Source organism: Oreochromis aureus, linkage group 8 (assembly GCF_013358895.1).
Source record: "Oreochromis aureus strain Israel breed Guangdong linkage group 8, ZZ_aureus, whole genome shotgun sequence".
NCBI lineage: Eukaryota > Metazoa > Chordata > Actinopteri > Cichliformes > Cichlidae > Oreochromis > Oreochromis aureus.
The window spans coordinates 4,216,161-4,234,045 of NC_052949.1; the positions used below are offsets into that span (position 1 = coordinate 4,216,161).

Here is a 17,885-nt window from a genome sequence, read left to right on the forward strand (position 1 = left end):
AGCTTCCAGTTTGGATTCAGGAGACAGACACTATCTCTACATTCAAGATTAGGCTTCAAACTTTCCTTTTTGCTATAGTTAGGGCTGGAGTTATGCTAGTTATGCTTTAATTTCTATGTTGCCGGAGTGTTTCTTTTTCAGTCACCTTCTTCTCTCACTATGTATTTATACACCTCTCTGCATGTAATTCTTAATTATTATTAAAGACACAGCATGTCTTTGTCCTGTCCTGTGACAACAACCGGTCACAGCAGATAGCCACCACTCCTTAAGCCTGGTTCTAGAGGTTTCTTTCTGTTAAAAAGGAGTTTTTCCTTCCCACTGTCGTCAAAGCGCTTGCTCAAATTGAATTAAAACACTTTTCAACATTGTTTTTCAAGTTTGCATGATTAATAGGTCGGTTTTAACAGACAAACAAAAATCGTTTCTCTGCAAACAGCTGGACTGAAAATGAGTGAAAAAGTATTCAGTGTTGCTTAAGAACAGATTTTGAAAAATTACGAAAATTACCAGCTGCTTGGAAGCAAAACCCAAGACTTGCATCATACTGTTTGACGCTGTATGACACAGGTTTAAGATCCCATGCAATAAATACCTAAACCCCCCATCAGCTGTTCGACCTGCAGACGCCTTCACATTAGAGGTAATCATTGTGATTCAGAACATACTGATTAGTAATTAGTAATGACCGATTAATATAAGTTGAATAAGCTTAGGTTGTATTTTACCGACATGCCAAACAAGCAGATTTTCAGACAACTACGGGATGTTAAATGCGAAATAAAGTATCATGCTTACATTCGGCCCTTATACTTTTTCTATTACAAGATTTTCCATTGAGACACGTCATGTAGGTGACAATTCAATAAAACAGGAGCATAATAATCCTCTCATAATTTGTTGCACCATAATCCTGCTTAAGACAGTCTAAAGTGCTCTGTGTGACAGAAGTCGATTAGTATCAGCAGCCAATGTGAAACTTTCCTGAAGTCAGATTTATGGCTTAGATAAGGTCATATCTGATCAAACAACACATTTAGCGGTGACCAAAAAGGAATGTTGAAAAATTTCCTTGGGTGCTCGGTTCTCTGTGGTTTGACGACAGTCCCATGTCATCATTGGTCACAGTGATCACAATACAAGAAAAAAACAGCGTGGTCACCAGAGCTGTTTATCACCCTTCAGCAGACGGCTGGAGTCAATTCAGTTTTGAAACTTCTAACCACACACTCATTTGCACCACATGGGAAAGAAGAAGCAGAAGGTGATAAAAGATCTTCTGTTTTTTAGTTAGTTTTTTTCAAGCACCCGAACTGCAGAATGCGTTCACACCGATCGTTTTCACGCAGTTAAACAAAAGCCTGAACTATGGGTGAGTGAGCTGAGAGGTGAATTTCATTTTCTAAAGTGCATTTTTTAATTTAAGTGCAAATTTGTACATAACGCACGCACATTTTCCAGATGTGGGTGCCGATCAGATACATGTGTATGAATCAGGTTATCAATGTTTTTCTCTAATCTCACACAAAAACATGGATGATGCAGTTATAGTAGGATTGGGATTTTTACTTGGAGGCTCAATACTTCAAGAAAATCTATTTGGAATAAAACAATGTTTACATTTTTGTGTAGTGTCACATCTGTATGAGCAGCATCTGCATGAGCCTGAAAAGTTTTCACCACTGTTTTTATTTCTCCTCAAACACTCTGACATCCTGTGCTCCCCGTTGTCTTTTACTCGGTTCACCCCTTGTGTTGTCCATGTAAGCACGCGTGCCTGCCATCTGCACCTTCATTTAACATGTAAAATTCAAAACTGGCTAGGGTTTTGTATCCACCAGAGAGGTTTTTGCCTTTCACCAAACAAAACTTGGACCTTGATGACTTTTGTTGTTTAGGAAACAGATTCGTTGCTGAGGGTTTGCTTACAACATTTTCAAATGTCAGCCTGTAAACCGCTAGCAGTTTCAACCATCTGTGGGCATCTGTTTCATATGCAGTGTGGAGCTTACAGGCACAGTTATCCCCCTGAAAAGGAAAACTTTTCACCTTGGCATCAGATCTCCCACAGAGCCTCTCAGTAATTTCATTAGTATATAACTGATATAGTGTGTATTATGTCTTTGTCCCTAATGTAGGGAGCCAAATGTTACATATATCATGTATCATATCATATATCAGGAAAAATATAGATGAACTAATTCTAGGCCAGTAGTGATTGTTTAAAATCAATCCAGTCCAAGTCAGTCTGTGTAATGAAAATAAGCTTTCAGCTTGTTGTTGGTTTTGATGAATTTCCAGCCGAACATAAAAACAGAAACAATGTGTTTCCTTGACCATTTAAAAGGTGTTTCCTCCTTAATTAGTTTGTTTTTTTCCTGTAATTTGTCAGATTTTTCTCATTTTTGTTTCATAATCTTACTCCCCCCCCCTCCCTCCTTTTTTGTGTGTAAAACCTTCAATGGCCCTAAAACACCATTGTGATTTCCTGTTTTACTCCTTCATCGTGCAGAACAAGAAAAGAGCATCCGGTTTTTGTTCATATATTTTTCTTATATTTTTAAGACATATAAAGTGCATTTGTAATGATACAGTTAAATTATTCCTTCAGGCTATTTTTGCATTTGTTATCTCTCTGAAGGATTGATCTTTAAAATTCTCAGTATGTGTAATTAAAGATTAATTTCATACATTTCCAGTTACTTCACAAACACACACACAGAGTTGGGTTTCAGAGTGCTGTAAGGACTCACATTCATGGCTGTGGAGATTTGAACCACCGCTTGCTACATTTTAAGCTCCAACCCAGCTTCCATACTATAAATGAATGACATACCTTCTGGGGACCTTGTTTCTGTTCCCAGAAGAGTGACAGGCGCACAGAAGTGGACTGAAAAAAAAAAACCTACTTTATGTGCCCACAACACGAGTAATACATTTACACGCACATGCAAACACACACACGCTACCGTGGCTATCATCAAAGCTTGCTGAGGCTCCATTTTAGTCACAGAAACTGCAGACAAGTGTTAGCCTATTTCTCATTTCCAGCTCTTTATTAGACTCCACATTATGCTGCAGTCAGACGGGTTTACCTTTTCAGTGCATTCATACGTCTCGGGTCTGTTTGTGCCAGTATGTGTTGCTCTTTATAATCTCTGGTACTTGCATGTTTTTCAAAGAAAGCTTTGGTGGTTTTAGCACCCATCCGCAGAGGCATCTTTCTGTAAACACGTCTGAGCTGCAGCACGTGAGGCCACTCTGTTCCGGTAATGAGAGGAACCTACGAGTGTCTGCAAACATGTTTTTGGACAAATTGCCACATGCTGTTTCTTATGTATGTAGTATTAGCCATATTATTCACATATTAATTAATAGAGATGTTTGCTACTTTAATTGGACGGGTGAACTCATTAATCATAAATAAAAAGCCACAACAAGACAGTTTTACAGAGAAAACCCAGGTTTTGTCTGCATTGTCAAATTAATTTGCTCATATTTGAAAACTTTGGAATTCTGAACCAAACGACACCATCCATCTGTCCGACCTGTCTAACTTTAACTCTTCCCTTATAAACGTGATATCTGATGTCCTCCTCTTTACCTTAATGATGAATTTTGACACAGTAGTATATGTCAGTAAATATGTGGTGTGATGCCCATTACAATAGTTTCAAGGTTTTTCCAGGCTCACTGGCTTCTGATGCACACCCACTCATTTATTTTCTTAAAGGAGGCCTGAAGTATGAAGAGCTTCAAAGGTTACTTCTAACTGGCTTTCAATGGTAGTAGAATTAAAACAAAATGTATCCTTAAATTCAGCTTTACAGCCTGGAAAGCCGGGTTAGTCATTTCCACGTTAGCATGTTTTGTAAATATGAAAATGGCTGAAATGTACAATTCAAAAAAGGACTGAGAAACCAACAGGGTTTTTTTTCACATCTTGGTGGCCTTTACTTCCTGTGGCATACTTTTCTTTACTATTTCAAAGTATCATAACAAAAATAAGAGCCTGTTTGTTTTGATGTAAGAAGCAAAAAGTTGATTCAGTTTTCAGTTTCATTGAGCTCAGAGGACAAAACCAAACCAAAGTTGCTGACCTAATCAGAATTCTACTGATTGATTTCTGTTTATTCAGCCTCTTTTGCGCTGAGCTGTTGTTAAGCACAATTATCAAACACAACTCTCCAAAATACCTCGAGCTTTTAAAATCTCGAGGTCACGCTCGGTCTGTGGGCCGTTTTCTCACTTCCTACTTAGACTTAACTTCTTGTTTTTACTTGAGACTTTAATGTTTATTTTTTAGATGACAAACAAACAACAGATTTGATCTGACTTGGAACGTACATATTTTGTCTATTTTTAATAGTAATACCAAAAAATTGGTATTTCTACACTCACAAACATATGAATGTTCTCTTGCAAACGACAGATGGTTTTTCACTATGAATAAACCAAAACTGAAAGACACCATAAATATACCATTAAACAAAAGCACTCTTGGCTTTCTTTAAAGGCAGTAGTGAACAAAACATTCATTTTGTTTTCTTTATTCTTTAAAAGAAGTTCTACTTTAAGGTAGCATTCATTTTATAATAATGACACTTTCAATTACTATAGTACTTTCAATATATGTTGCTTATAGAGAGCATAATTGTAAGAATTACAACATCTATAATATCTGTCTCTCTCTTTCTCTCTCCCTCTCTCTCTCTCTATGTATAAATATAAATATATATATATATATATATTTATATTTATTATTAAAAACTTTTTGGAGATTCAGATTGAACATAATTCAGATTGAACTGTGAAGTACCAGGTGCATGTTTGTGTCTGTGTGTGTCTGTCTATGTGTCAGGTCAGGTCTTTGACTCCCCCAGGTGTGGGGGTCAATCCCCCCCACACACACACACACTCCCTGCCAGTGGCATTGGTGGTTCTCTGTGTTCAGTGCCGGGTGGTCAGGTGTACTGGCACACCTGCGGTTGCCTGCCCAGGGCCCCTGCTGGGGGTGGGGTGCCCTTGGGTCTCCGGTCTCTGGTGTGGACCACGGCAGAGCCTGTGGGCTCGATGTCACAGCCTCCTGTGGCCTCTGCACTGTGGCTGTTGCTTGTATTATTAGTACTGTGTGCTGTTCAGTAACATTAATTATTTATTATGATTTACTGTTATTTACGCACATGTTGTGGATTCTCTGCTGTGTTTTTTTTTCTTCAGCAGATTCTCAGTGTTTTTTCCTCTCTCCCTCTTTTTCTCCTCTATTTTTCTCCCCCTCTCCCCCTGTAAACGTTCTCCCTATCTTAAAAAATCAGCAGGTTGGATAACCTTCCTCCCTATTTCTTACGCCTGGCTGCAGGTCTTATAGCCCAACCAGTGTCACAAATTTGTAATATTTCCACTCAAACTAATACTGCTCCTGATGTTTGGAAAACAGCTTTGATACTACCCTTAGAAAAGGTGGCTATCCCACCTTAATAAATAACTATCAACTCAGAACTTGGGAAAAGGGCATTTTCTTACTATGCTCCTTAGACTTGGAACAAATTACAACAGGACTTGTAGTTGTGCGGCTTAATTGAACTGAAGGGTTTTAAATAAATTCTAAGGATATTGGAGAAAGCATCATTGTTCCTGTTTGTAATGTTTTATTTCTACTACCTTTTATTTTATTTTTAATTGTATTTTTCCAGTTAGTTGGTTTTATGAATTGTAATGACTACAGTGTGTTTTAACTAGAGATGGACCGATCTGATATTACGTATCGGTACTGACGTAAATTACTGGATCGGATATCGGCGAGAAATAAAAAATGTAATCGATCCATTAAATATCAAAAAAGCACCTCACAAAACTTGCGACACGGTGTAACTCGCCTCATAACCGTAGCATGTCGGAGCAGTGTGCTCACGTGATAGAGCGGCTGTGTGTATTTGTAGCCTCGCTACCAAACCAGCATTTCATCTCTGAGGAAGTTATCCCAGAGAGAAGTAAAGCAAGTGTGTAAGTTCATCTCTGAATGTTTGTAAAGCGTTCCCACGTTAAGCTTAACAACCGATATATGGAGCGACTGCCTCTCTCTCTCCCTCACCTTCCTGCGGCTACTTCAATCGTGAAACTGCTTAACGATCAGCTGATCGGCTTTTCTGTCGCGAGTCCGTCTCTCTTCTTTGTTTTTGGTCCACTTTGCACCAGAAAGAGGAAACCAGCGGAACAACAGCAGCACGTTTAAGCTTGATAAGCTGTTGTTAGAATGTATTTAATATTACTTTCTACACCAGGATCCTTTTCTACGTAGCTGACGGCTGGTAACTGTGCAGGGGCGGATCTAGCAAAGTTTAGCCAGGGGGGCCGATAGGGCATGAACAGGGAAAGGGGGCACAAAGACATACTTTTCTTTCTTATTCTCATTTAAAATATCTAGCTTTTAATAAATAATTATCTGAATCTTACACCCAAAGTTTTAATCTGATGTAAAATGTATAGAAGTCCATTACTGCATATAGTAACTCTTAAGTCTATATATACCCTAGTAAGCTATAGTACTTTTCCTTTGGGAAAGTACCATCTGTGCAGTCTGCAATTCTGTTGAAGAAAGATGTTGAATCTATTTAATTATTCTTGAAAAATAATTTATTTCTGTGCATTTTTTTCACCCTGCATCAAATTAAAGTTGATTACATCGATTAAGCATCATGAGGTGGAGGGTGGGGGTGGTTCCTATTTTTTTTGCTGGGAGTTTGCAACCCTATTAGTTAGGTTGCTTAATATTTCTGCTAAGTACTCTTTAAAATACCAGAATAGGAAGGATGGAGCAGGTTTAAGTTTATTAGATTGATCAGTGTTGCTGAACTATGAAATATTTTGGGTGCAGTATATTTTTTACATGCAGGTATAACAGAATAGTTTTAGTGTTGTTGTTTATTTAAACTTGAGTATGAACTTATACAAAATGCAGCAAGATATTTAAAAAACAGTTTTATTGATTAAAAAACACACTATATCCGATTCATATCGGTATCGGCAGATATCCAAATTTATGATATCGGTATCGGACATAAAAAAGTGGTATCGTGCCATCTCTAGTTTTAACACATTCTATGGATAAAACAGGCTGCTGTTGAAAATGACAGCTTGTGTTTCAGTGAGATTTACCTGTAAAAATAAAGGTGATATAAAAAAAATAAAGCAGCTGTTTTGACTTTGACTAACTGCTCTTATTGGGTCCATTTCACTGCTGCGTGTCATCTTTAGCCCACTCTTTGAAAACAGAGGATGAAGTGTACATTTCTTGTTGTAATACAGAGTTTTTACCACTAGATGTCAGCCTGATACAAAGTCTTAGATAACAGGACACTGTAAAGCTTACAGGTACAGAGCTGACGAAAGTTAAACATATTTAATATAATCTAAGTCCCCTTTTTGATTTCATACAGTGAGACAAGAGTAAGTCGGATCTCACCTCCACACTGACCATCTCTGAGTCTGTCTTGGTTTTAAAAAAGTCATAGAAACGAAGCATTTAGTACTTTTGTCTGTAGCAGGTATGAGTAATAAATGCACAGATTTTGAAGGAACACTTGTTTGGTGTGTTTTTGGTGCCAAAAGGCTCTAAAATTTTGGTGGAAGAAAAACCCCAAAGCTGTTTCTGGGCTTGTATCTGCAAATACACAATAAATAAACAAGCATTTATGACTCTCAGTTGTTGTAAAACTGCTCTGTGATGCTGAGGATCAACACATCCAGATGTTTATGCTGCCAACCTGAACCACAAAGCACCTGACCCCAGTGCCTGTCCTCACAGGTGGTGGGACCACTGCTAAGGACCAGTGGAATCACCGCTTTAAAGTCTCCTTCCTCAATTCAAATTTTCAATCCATTTACCTGCTGTTTTCTATAAAAAATGCATTTTTTATTTTTAATTCAAAAATGTTTTTTATTATTTTTAATGAGTGTTTAATGTTTTGTCTGTAAACCATTGTCTGTACTGTTGATTGATGGATTATTTGTTAATTTAGAAAGATTTATTTAAAATAATAATTTACTTTAATAATGTAAAAATAAATAGAAGGAAATAAATGATTTGTAAATAAATGTATTCATGAATTTTGTCTTACACACTCATTAACTCATAAAATGCTTTATATTGATTTAAATAAGTAGCAGCCTGTAACGTCTGTGGCTTTAAATTACACATCACGTCAGTGTTTATGATTTTAAGGTTTATGTATTGTTTGAGTTTTCCATAAAAGTTAAAAATAATAATAATTATTATTTTATTGTTGCTCCTCAGGATGTGGTGGTCGTGAAGCTCTGTCAGTACAGATGTTTGAAAATGTGGTGTTTAAGAATAGTTTGACCTCCTAAGAGGCATTTTCTCATTATTTCTGTTTTTGATTTCAAACAATGCAAGTCACAAGACATGAATGGATTTAGTGTCATAATTTGACAGACAAAGAAACATTTTTTGTAGTTAATCAAAATCTGATCAAAGTGCAGACTTTGAGCTTTAATTTGAGGGTTGTGTTTTTTTGTTGTTGTTGTTTGTTTTTTACAAAAAAAAAATCACATGAATTCAAGAATTAGATGCATTTTTATGCACTGAAAACAATTTTAAATGTAAGAGACAGAATTGTTTTTAATACTTGGATGAAGACAATGAGTGCCTGCAGTCTTGAACCTGTCACTGTCACCAAATGCTGTAGTAAAGCAGCTCCCTTCTGTTCATTGCAGACAAGGATATGTTTACCTCCATAAAAGTCTTCTGGATGTGGTTACATGTTATATTACTGTTTTTCTTGACCATGGCAATAACTCGGTCATCCTGCTCTTTGGTTGTCTTCTGTAGTCCAGCCTTTGGTGATGCTGAGGAGGCCGGTGCCTTCATCTTATTTAAGAATATGCCAGATTCTTGATTTGGCTACTCCTAAAGTTTGTGCTTTATTCTGGGTCTTTGGTCTGAGGATGTTTTTCCTGCACTGGCCCTGATATCTCTTTGGACCTTATCCTAAGCGTTCCATTATCTGTCAAAAGAATACTTCAATAATATTGAAGTCTGTGCTCTGAGGAGGCCAATCCATGACTGATAGAGTTTCATTGTGTTTTTCTATGCTTTTACTGCTCTCGCAATATGTTTGATAGACTGCTTGTCTACAGTTGCACTTTTCATTTCATGTGTCTGAGGAGGAGAATAGCGATGCAGTCTACATGGAAGGATGTGAACATAACTTTTATCCTTTTGCACAAAAGGGCGAGAGCAGTTGTGGTAAATGGTACACTGCATCCAGGAGCAAAACAGCCACATCATGCTGCTAACATCACTTTGGCTCTTTGCAAGCATGTAAATTCAATTCAATTTTATTTATATAGCACCAAATCACAACAGCAGTTGCCTTGGGGCAGTTTATATTGTAAGGTAGACCCTACAACAATACATACAGAGAAAAACCCAACAATCATATGATAATGTAATTTCTTTAATTTTTTCTTGAAATGCTCCTTTAATTTATTCATTATTCTTTGTTTAAGCTATTCTGTTGCTCTGGTTGAGTTTAATGTTTTCACTGTAGCACAGCAATCTCATTTTTTCTAAGATATTAGTAGCTGTTGATCATATTTTTGTAAACGAGTTTCTCTTTAAAAGTAAAAAATGTGGTTTTCAGAATGTACTTCTTTGCATTTATCAACAAAAGTTACAATTTTGAGGGATATTTTTTTAGATATTGTTTGGCTTTTCCTGGTTCAGCACACTTGAACTTGACTGAGTGTCATGTGGCCTATGAACTAAAATGAGTCTGACACACCTGCTGTGAAAGCTCCTGTGGTCAGGTGCAGCCTGAATAGGGAGGCATTAGGACCCAGAGTGCTCTGTGCTATTAGAACTAATGCCACTGCTGCCTTCAGTTTCTCTCCTGTCGGATACACAGAGTGGCTGCCTGCCGGGTCTCTGCCTTTCCTCTTTTTTCCCCTCTTTTTGTTTACTCTGGATATGGAGTTCAGAGGTCCACCGACTACCAGCATCCAGCAGCAGATGAAGAACCTCCACAGATCACCTGGTGCTTCAGCTGAGTGTGCTTACCTGCAGCAGCTTTGAGAGTAGTTTCCTCCTGAGTTTCCTCCACACCAAAGTCTGCCTATATTTTGCTGTTTATCTTTTTCTGTTGATTTTTTTCCTGTTGTTATTTCAGCCTGCTGTTCAGCAGTTGCCTCAGGCTCTGAAGTCTCCCTCCTCCCCATTTACCTCTGTCACTCGCTCAGCTGTCAGTCCGTCCGTCCCTGTCAGGATATCCCCTTCCCTCTTTCTAGGGTTTCATAATACACTAGGATCTGAGCCAGGTCTGAGCTGTCATTCAGAGGCTGGGGTGGATTTCATTCTTCTGTTTGTCAGAAAACTGAAAGCTGACAAGTAATGAATGTAAACCAACACAGAGGAGTTGTGGAGATAATGGAAGACCACAAGCTACACAGAGCCTAACTTTGGATGACCAGATAGACCCACATTTTATTCTTTTTGAGACTCTGGCAGTGACTGCTTTTTGAGTTTTGTGCATATGTGTGCTTTTTGGATCTATTGGATTGACAGTCATGGGGAATGCAGCTGGAAGCCTTGAGGTTTCTCAGGGAAAGGATGGCAAGCCATCCGGCCCGGGGTCCACGGGGCCCCAGAGACAAACCGCTGGTGCGAAACTCCCAATGCCACCTGAAGAAGAGCTGGAGGAGCGCTTCAACGCCGTGCTGGTGAGTCGTGAATGCATGACTTCGTGCTGCAAGTGGAAAAAACAAGAGTGCCACAATAGAAAGAAACAAAGAATGTGGAATATGTTGAAAATGTGCACGTCCTCGGGACAAGCTTATCGTTGTGCCAGGTACACAAAGCTGCTGTGGAAAGATACATAAGAGCTCCTTTATGCTCAGGCTTACCGCAGCTTTAGGCTCACTGCTCCCTGTTAGAGAAAGAATGAACGAGGAAGTCAGATCTGTTTACAGCTTAGTAAAAGGTGCCTCTATTCTTTACTGCTCTAAGTACTTATACTAGTACTTAATAAATCACTCATGTAAAGTTTTACCAATGAGAGAAGATTAAGTTGCCAAAAATACCCCTGGGTATTGGGAAAGAGACAATGTAGATAAGGTCATATGCTGCATCACCTTCGTTGCTTGATTTTATATTTAGTGAAATACTTCCACTTCTTAAAGTCATTACTTTATTATTCCTGTAGGGGGCGCTTATCAAATCAAGAGAACAAACAAAAGTAAACGTTAAGCTCTGAAGAAGAAGCTCAAAGGAGAGGAGGGTAGCTGTAAGAGAAAGCAAATCAGACAGATAATAATTCAGAAGCTACGTCACTAAAATCTAACGACACTGTGATATTAAATGGATATAGACCATATCATTACAGAGGCAATAAATATATTCTGTCATTGTGTGTTTTTTAGTCCTTTAGATACTCAGGTGTTTTAGGATATCATAAATGATTTTCTTGTGATTTATTTGGTATCACAGAACTCGCCGACAACAACGTTTGTTTTTGGTGTTGGGCTCATAAAAGTTACTCCCTTTGAAAACAGGTCATTCCTCATTACTTTACCTAGCAGTCAACAGTCTAACACTAAGCTCGTCACCTGCCCACATATCTGCCTAAATCATCAAATCTAGAATCTAGAAACAGAAAGTAAACTGAAATGAGCAAAACAAATAAATCCATCTGAAACAGCAGCATTATCGCTCTGATCAAAACTGGTCATGGCACGATGGTAAATACTGAACAGTAAACAGATGAATGTTGGGATTTTTTCCACGTGCAACATAGATACAGTCAGCCGAAGCATGAAGTATCGACATGCAGACATGTGCCTTTGTTTCTTAACTTTTGATTTGCAAAAAAGATGGTCACGCATTGTCCTCTCCATATGCGCTACTGCCTTTCTTTGGACAACACCCATTTTTTTGTTTATCCACACTTAAATTGTGCCTCATTTGTTGCATGGTGAACTTAACATGTCTTAACTGTTGGAAAACATCCTCCTTGAGTTTTCAGCATTATAAACCCCAGCTAGTTCAGATAATAAGAAAGCGGTTACAGGTTAGGACTGGGAGTCGTCCTCAACATCTGCACAGCTTTTATTTTGGAATAGTTCTTTTACCCAAGACCAGATACTGAACGCAAAGATTTAAAATGATTAAAGCACCTCTGCTGATAACATTACTTTGACATTTGCTCCAGAGCAGGTCACGCTTGTGCCCCGACCTCACTACTGCTCATGAGCTTGAGGTGGAGCAAATTCCTGCAGCAAAACCTTAGTGGGAAGACAGAAACCAGAAGGTAGAAGCCTGTTGTTGTGGTGTTTCTTCAACTTCAGCAGCACACTGTGTTTTCATTCCACACCACCCAGTGGGGTGGATGACAGAATCATTAAGTCTTCAAAGCGTTGCTTGAGTGCAACTCCAGCCGTCACTGAGCTGTTATATGTGCAGCAACAGTGACTGAACTCGTGTCTACACAGTGACAGCTAAAGTGAAAGAGAGACAGCAGCTATGATCAATATGTGGTCGGACAGCTTCCTCTATGATTAACCGCATTCCTCTTTTCTTTGAGTCCTATCACAATGATGGGCTGCACACTGAAGAGTTGATAGTGTGAAACACAGCTAACAGGCCCCAGACGTGCTGTCAGTGAGCATACTTAGCAAAACTGGCTCCTAAAGGTGAAAGGCAATCAGTTAACGCCCTGATAAGTGCTGCTCCCTTCCAAGTGAAGCACTTCAGTCAGTGTGTGTGAGCAGAAAATGCTGCCTGGCAGAGTTGTAATTACCTCTGCTGAGGAGATAATGTTTTATTTTCCTTCAGTGGGATATCTCCAAACCACTTCAGCTGATTTCTTTGATATTTAGTGGACAGACGGGATGAAATTCATTTAGCAGAATCATATGAACTGCAGCCCTGAGAGAGTCCAATTAATTTACCTTCAATTCTGAAGTGATGTCAGGGTGTAACAACAGCTCAGAGCAGAGCCATAAGCACTGTTCAAGCAATGCTTTCAAAAGTTTTGACCGAAATCACGAATCTTAAGCTTCAAAATGTGAGTTCACAAACTAATGGGTGAAGCCAGGGGCGTCTGGCAAGCAGGAAAATCCTAAAATCTGATGTAGTATTGTAATGTGGAGAAAGGAAAGACGTCATATGATCATTTCTTTGTGGGCTCCAGTAGATTTGTTTATAGGTAGTGATCAGCTGACCTGCCCTGCTGGTGTGAGATTATCTGGATTTAACCAGTTTATTCAGAAGTTTCATGGCTCTGAATCTAATCAGCATCCGTTTAAATTTAAAGTGTTGTCCAGTCCCCTTGATGTAACTTAACACTGACCCGAATAACACAGTTCACCCTTTACCAGTCCAACATGACGCATTACCATATACTTCACCACAATCCTGCAAACTAGTTTCGCCAGTTTGCATACTACCCTGTATTTTCAGATAGTTTTCGGCACAAAATGATAATAATTCAGTTTATTTTTTAAGATGTTTCACAAAAAAATATTACAGGGTCCCCACCTTTGAAATTATCCAGGTAAACCAACAGCTGTGTGTTTATCTCGCCGACAGATGTGGATCCAGACTGCACTGAAACAGTTTGTGTGTTTGCTGTTGATTTGGTTAAAGTGTTGCCATTGATAAAACGTTTGTGGTTCTAGACTAAATGGCAACATTGTGGGATGACATTACTTTCTGATTTGTTGAGCGAGTATCTCCACAGCATCAGCTGAAAACATCACCGGCCTGCTGCACACAAAATATTACTTCGTTTGATATTATCATCCAAACTAAACTGGTCAGGTAGTTACTTGTTGCCAGTTAACTCCTGGTGATACCATTATGACTGTCTGGGTTTTTTTTTACACATTAAAAACACTGAAATGATGAAAATTCACAAATAGAAAACTTAGACTCTATCTCTCTTTAGAGTCCACACATTTCTTTTAATGGATATCTTCACATCATCAGAGACCCCACAGGCTCCCATGTTGAAATAACCTGATAAACAGGGGTGCACATAAGTGGTCCGCAGGTGCGCATTCGCTGTCAAAATAAAAGACGCGCACCAGATAAGAAGTTGCAACGCGCGTTTGCATACATAAGATTTTCTGGAGGAGGACAGACATTTGTTTGGAACTCATAAAGATGTCGAAGAAGCAAGCTCCTTTAAGCAATTACTTTGGTGTTCCTCCTCCTCCAAAGAAATGTCAGGAGGAGTCCGAACCGCAAAAGAAGCGCGTATTCTCGGAAAAGTGGTTGCAGGAGGAGAGCTGGCTTCAAACAAATGATGAATGCACAGAGATGTGGTGCAGAATATGCCGTGAAAATCCCACTCTAGCAGACAAAAACACTGCCTTTTATATGTACACAAACGCATGTTGCAATTTCTTATCTGGTGCGCGTCTTTTATTTTGACAGCGAATGCGCACCTGCGGACCACTTATGTGCACCCCTGCTAAAAAACCTGTTTATAGCCTGGAATAAAAACATCTTCATAAAAACGGCACATCGGGTGACCTTTTTTGATTAATACTATTTTTCTGTCTGCATCAGTGGGGTCAGGACTGCTTTGAGAGACAGCAGACATTAAGCAATCTATTTATCACTATAGATAATTTGAGTCACTCAACATCACCTCTCAATAGCATTTGTAGTGGTGGCACCTTTTGGCGTGAAATGCTGATATTTTATTAACACTAATTAGCAAGCATCTTTTTCTGTATGATGCACTCGTACCACCAGCAGCTTTAAAAAACCTGTTAGCATTACCTAATAACCTCTTGTATGTTTTTTTCAGTCCTTGTATCTTTTATATACAGTCTATATTGATAACTCATCACCTTAATAAAACTAACCCTGGAGCACTGACATTTCCTTTAATCTGTGAGTCTTTTTGTCTCTTTACATGCAGAATATAATAACAACATAATAATAACACTCCAATTATCAAATAAGTCATGTTGAATCACAAATCTTTTTTTCATTATTCGAATATCTTTATCTAAGCTTAAACTGCGTCTTTGCAGTCTTTGCTTTCATTTGAATGTGTTTACAGTATCAGAGTAAACTCAGCCAGTGTTGCAGTGGAAGGATTTGTGTTAAGATACAGCAATGAATTAATGTGCCAGCAGCAAGCATCTTGTGCCAACTGCTGCAGGCGTCACTGATCACGGAGCTGCAGCACTTTGTATGAATGTTCAGGTGTCTCCATAAAAATAACAGCCTCAATCCTGCAGCAGCTTCTGCCCCCAATCGCTCTGTCTTTTTGCTACATCACCTCTCTATTCTACCAAATATAGATTATCTCTCCCACCCTTATGTCTTCTGCTGAGTGTGCATAATAAATTAAATCTCCTGTGCTCAGTGTTGAAGATACTCTGTCTGCATGCAAACCAGTTTCTGCCTGTCGGTGTGCAAAGCGCTGCTGGTTTCCTTCTGCAGTGGCTCAGAAGGACGAGTGGAGAGAGTGTGTCAGAGGGCTTGGAGATGGGTGGATAATGCTCTGTGTGTTCAGCACATGTGCACATTTGCATGTATTTGTTTGTAAAATGAGCCAGCAGGTTTGTTTGTGAGCAGCATTTATCGATATTTTACTCTCGTTTTGATGCTTTGATGTGAATCCGCAATAAAAGAATCAATGCTAAAGCTGCAGAAACCTGCAGAGAACACAGAGCACAGAATGACTCTGACAAACTGACTGCACAAAGGGTTCAGTCACGTCCAAATTTACAGTGAGTACTTTTCCCTTCAGTGTTTTACATAACACTTTGCATATTTCTCAACAGGGAATGCGGCAGGTGGGTGGATTTGTAAATGTACATCTGCGGATTTGTGTACTGTACTTACAAACTGATGCACCAAATCAGGAAGAAGCAGAGAGAAGAACATTCAGTTTCTTTTTTAGATGGTCTGTACTTTTTTGCAGGATTATAAGTTATAAGTTTTGGTTTCTTGTAAGCATTGATGGGCATTAACTTCAGGGTCTGAGGCTTCAGCTCCAGTGTCAGGCACTTCAATTTTTTAGCAGTAAGTTTCAGTTCTGGACAATTAATCACATTTTAACTCGGGGCACACCATCATCAAAACAATATAGTTAAGATAAAATAGTTATTGTGATGCACTGCTCATTTCACCTTTCAGCACATCCATGTGCTGTATTTTTGCCCTTCTATAAAAGTGTGAATTTTCTTTTTTCCTCATCATTATAATTAAAGCCCAAGTAAAGTTATTAAAAAACAGCAGCTTTTTTGTAACTCCAATAAATCTGAAAAAAATGTTTTAGAATCATTATCTCTCTACTGACCAAAATACAAAGATGCTGTGCCTAGCAATCCGCGTGAAATCCCAGAATAACGAAGATTATCATGGTGGATTCAGTAGTGTTGTGAACTCAACAATTCATAATCACATTTTGGATAAAAAAAACTTGCCAGTATCAATCTATTGTTTCTTATCTGAGCAGCGTTATAGGATAACCAGCTTCTTTTCTTTAATTATTGGTGGGTTTTTTGTCGTTGTTTCTCTTTCTTCATCATCTATCTCTTCTGTAACCCCACTGATATCTATACCCATGATCCCCTGTCAGTTTCAAACAAAATATAGACGACATGGTGGATTTCCATGAGACATTTGTGGAAGTAAATTAAAAGCAGAGCAGATGTGGATGCAATTCACTGCAGCTTGGGATGTCATGCACTTTGCAGAACATTATCAACATCATGCACACTAGCCTAGTTTCCCCATCATCCTGTTATTGTGTGATTATTATATCCTTACAATCAGTTATTTTAAATAACCATGTCTGCTTTGGATGCAACAGGTGCTGAGTCCTTATCCCGGACAAGCCCCCAAATATGTTACAATCACTAAATTCATGACTCCGAGGAACACAGCATATAAGAGGCCATATAGTTGCTCAATTTTTAATTAACCTCCTAGGACCTGGCGTCCACATATGTGGACATCACATTTTGGGTTGTCTAGACCAAAATACTAAATTTTGCTCTACAAGAGCCTGGTATCCACTTACGAAGACATTACACTGCCTCTGTTTTATCAAAATTTAAAATGAATATCCTCATATGTGGCTCTCATTTTTCTTAGAAACAAAAATCGGGTAAAAAAAAAAATCTGGTGATACTTTGTTTTTATATTCATCGGGTCCCAATATGCCCAAATATCAAAGAGAAATTAAAAATGCATGCCATGGAAGAGTTCGGGTCTTAGGAGGTTAATATAAAACAGTTGTTTTAAAAAAAAAGCACTAGGCAGGCTTTTCTTCTAAAATTAGGTTTATAAACCAAACTAATGAAACATGACTACTGGTAACTCCCATATAAACTAATGACTAAAAAATCAAATCTACAAGAATGATGGAAAAAAAGTGTACTTTTCACCAAAACAATCAAGATAAATGATGCATGAGGAAGAGAGAACAGGTTAATAAAGACATGAAAAAGAAATATCATTTGAAGGGATATGTGCTACTACACTGAGACAGGTGAAAAATATTTTAAAGTCTGCATTTATCCATAAACATAATTGTAGTGGTCGCAAGGTAATGTGAAGGAGACCAGATGGGGTGGGGTGGGGGGGACACCACACGAGCTTCTAGTTGTTTTTCAGAGCTCTGATTATTATTTCTTTTACAAGTACAGAGTTCTAACACTCTCACTAACTACACATCTAGAGATGAACAACCCAGCCCCCCAAAAACCCTCCTTAAATAGGCACCGGTCATACCAACACCAATATAATTTAAAAGATTTCCCCCATACAGTCCAGCTACAAATAAACATATAGAGTGAAATACTGCAGTTATTTTAACACACCTCACATATATCGGACTACA

The 17,885-nt window shown here is 38.5% G+C and overlaps 1 pseudogene; it reads left to right on the forward strand.

Moving 5' to 3' along the window:
• The first annotated feature begins 9,933 nt into the window (after positions 1–9,933).
• Positions 9,934–17,885, forward strand: part of LOC116328594 — a 37,793-nt pseudogene continuing 29,841 nt past the window's right edge.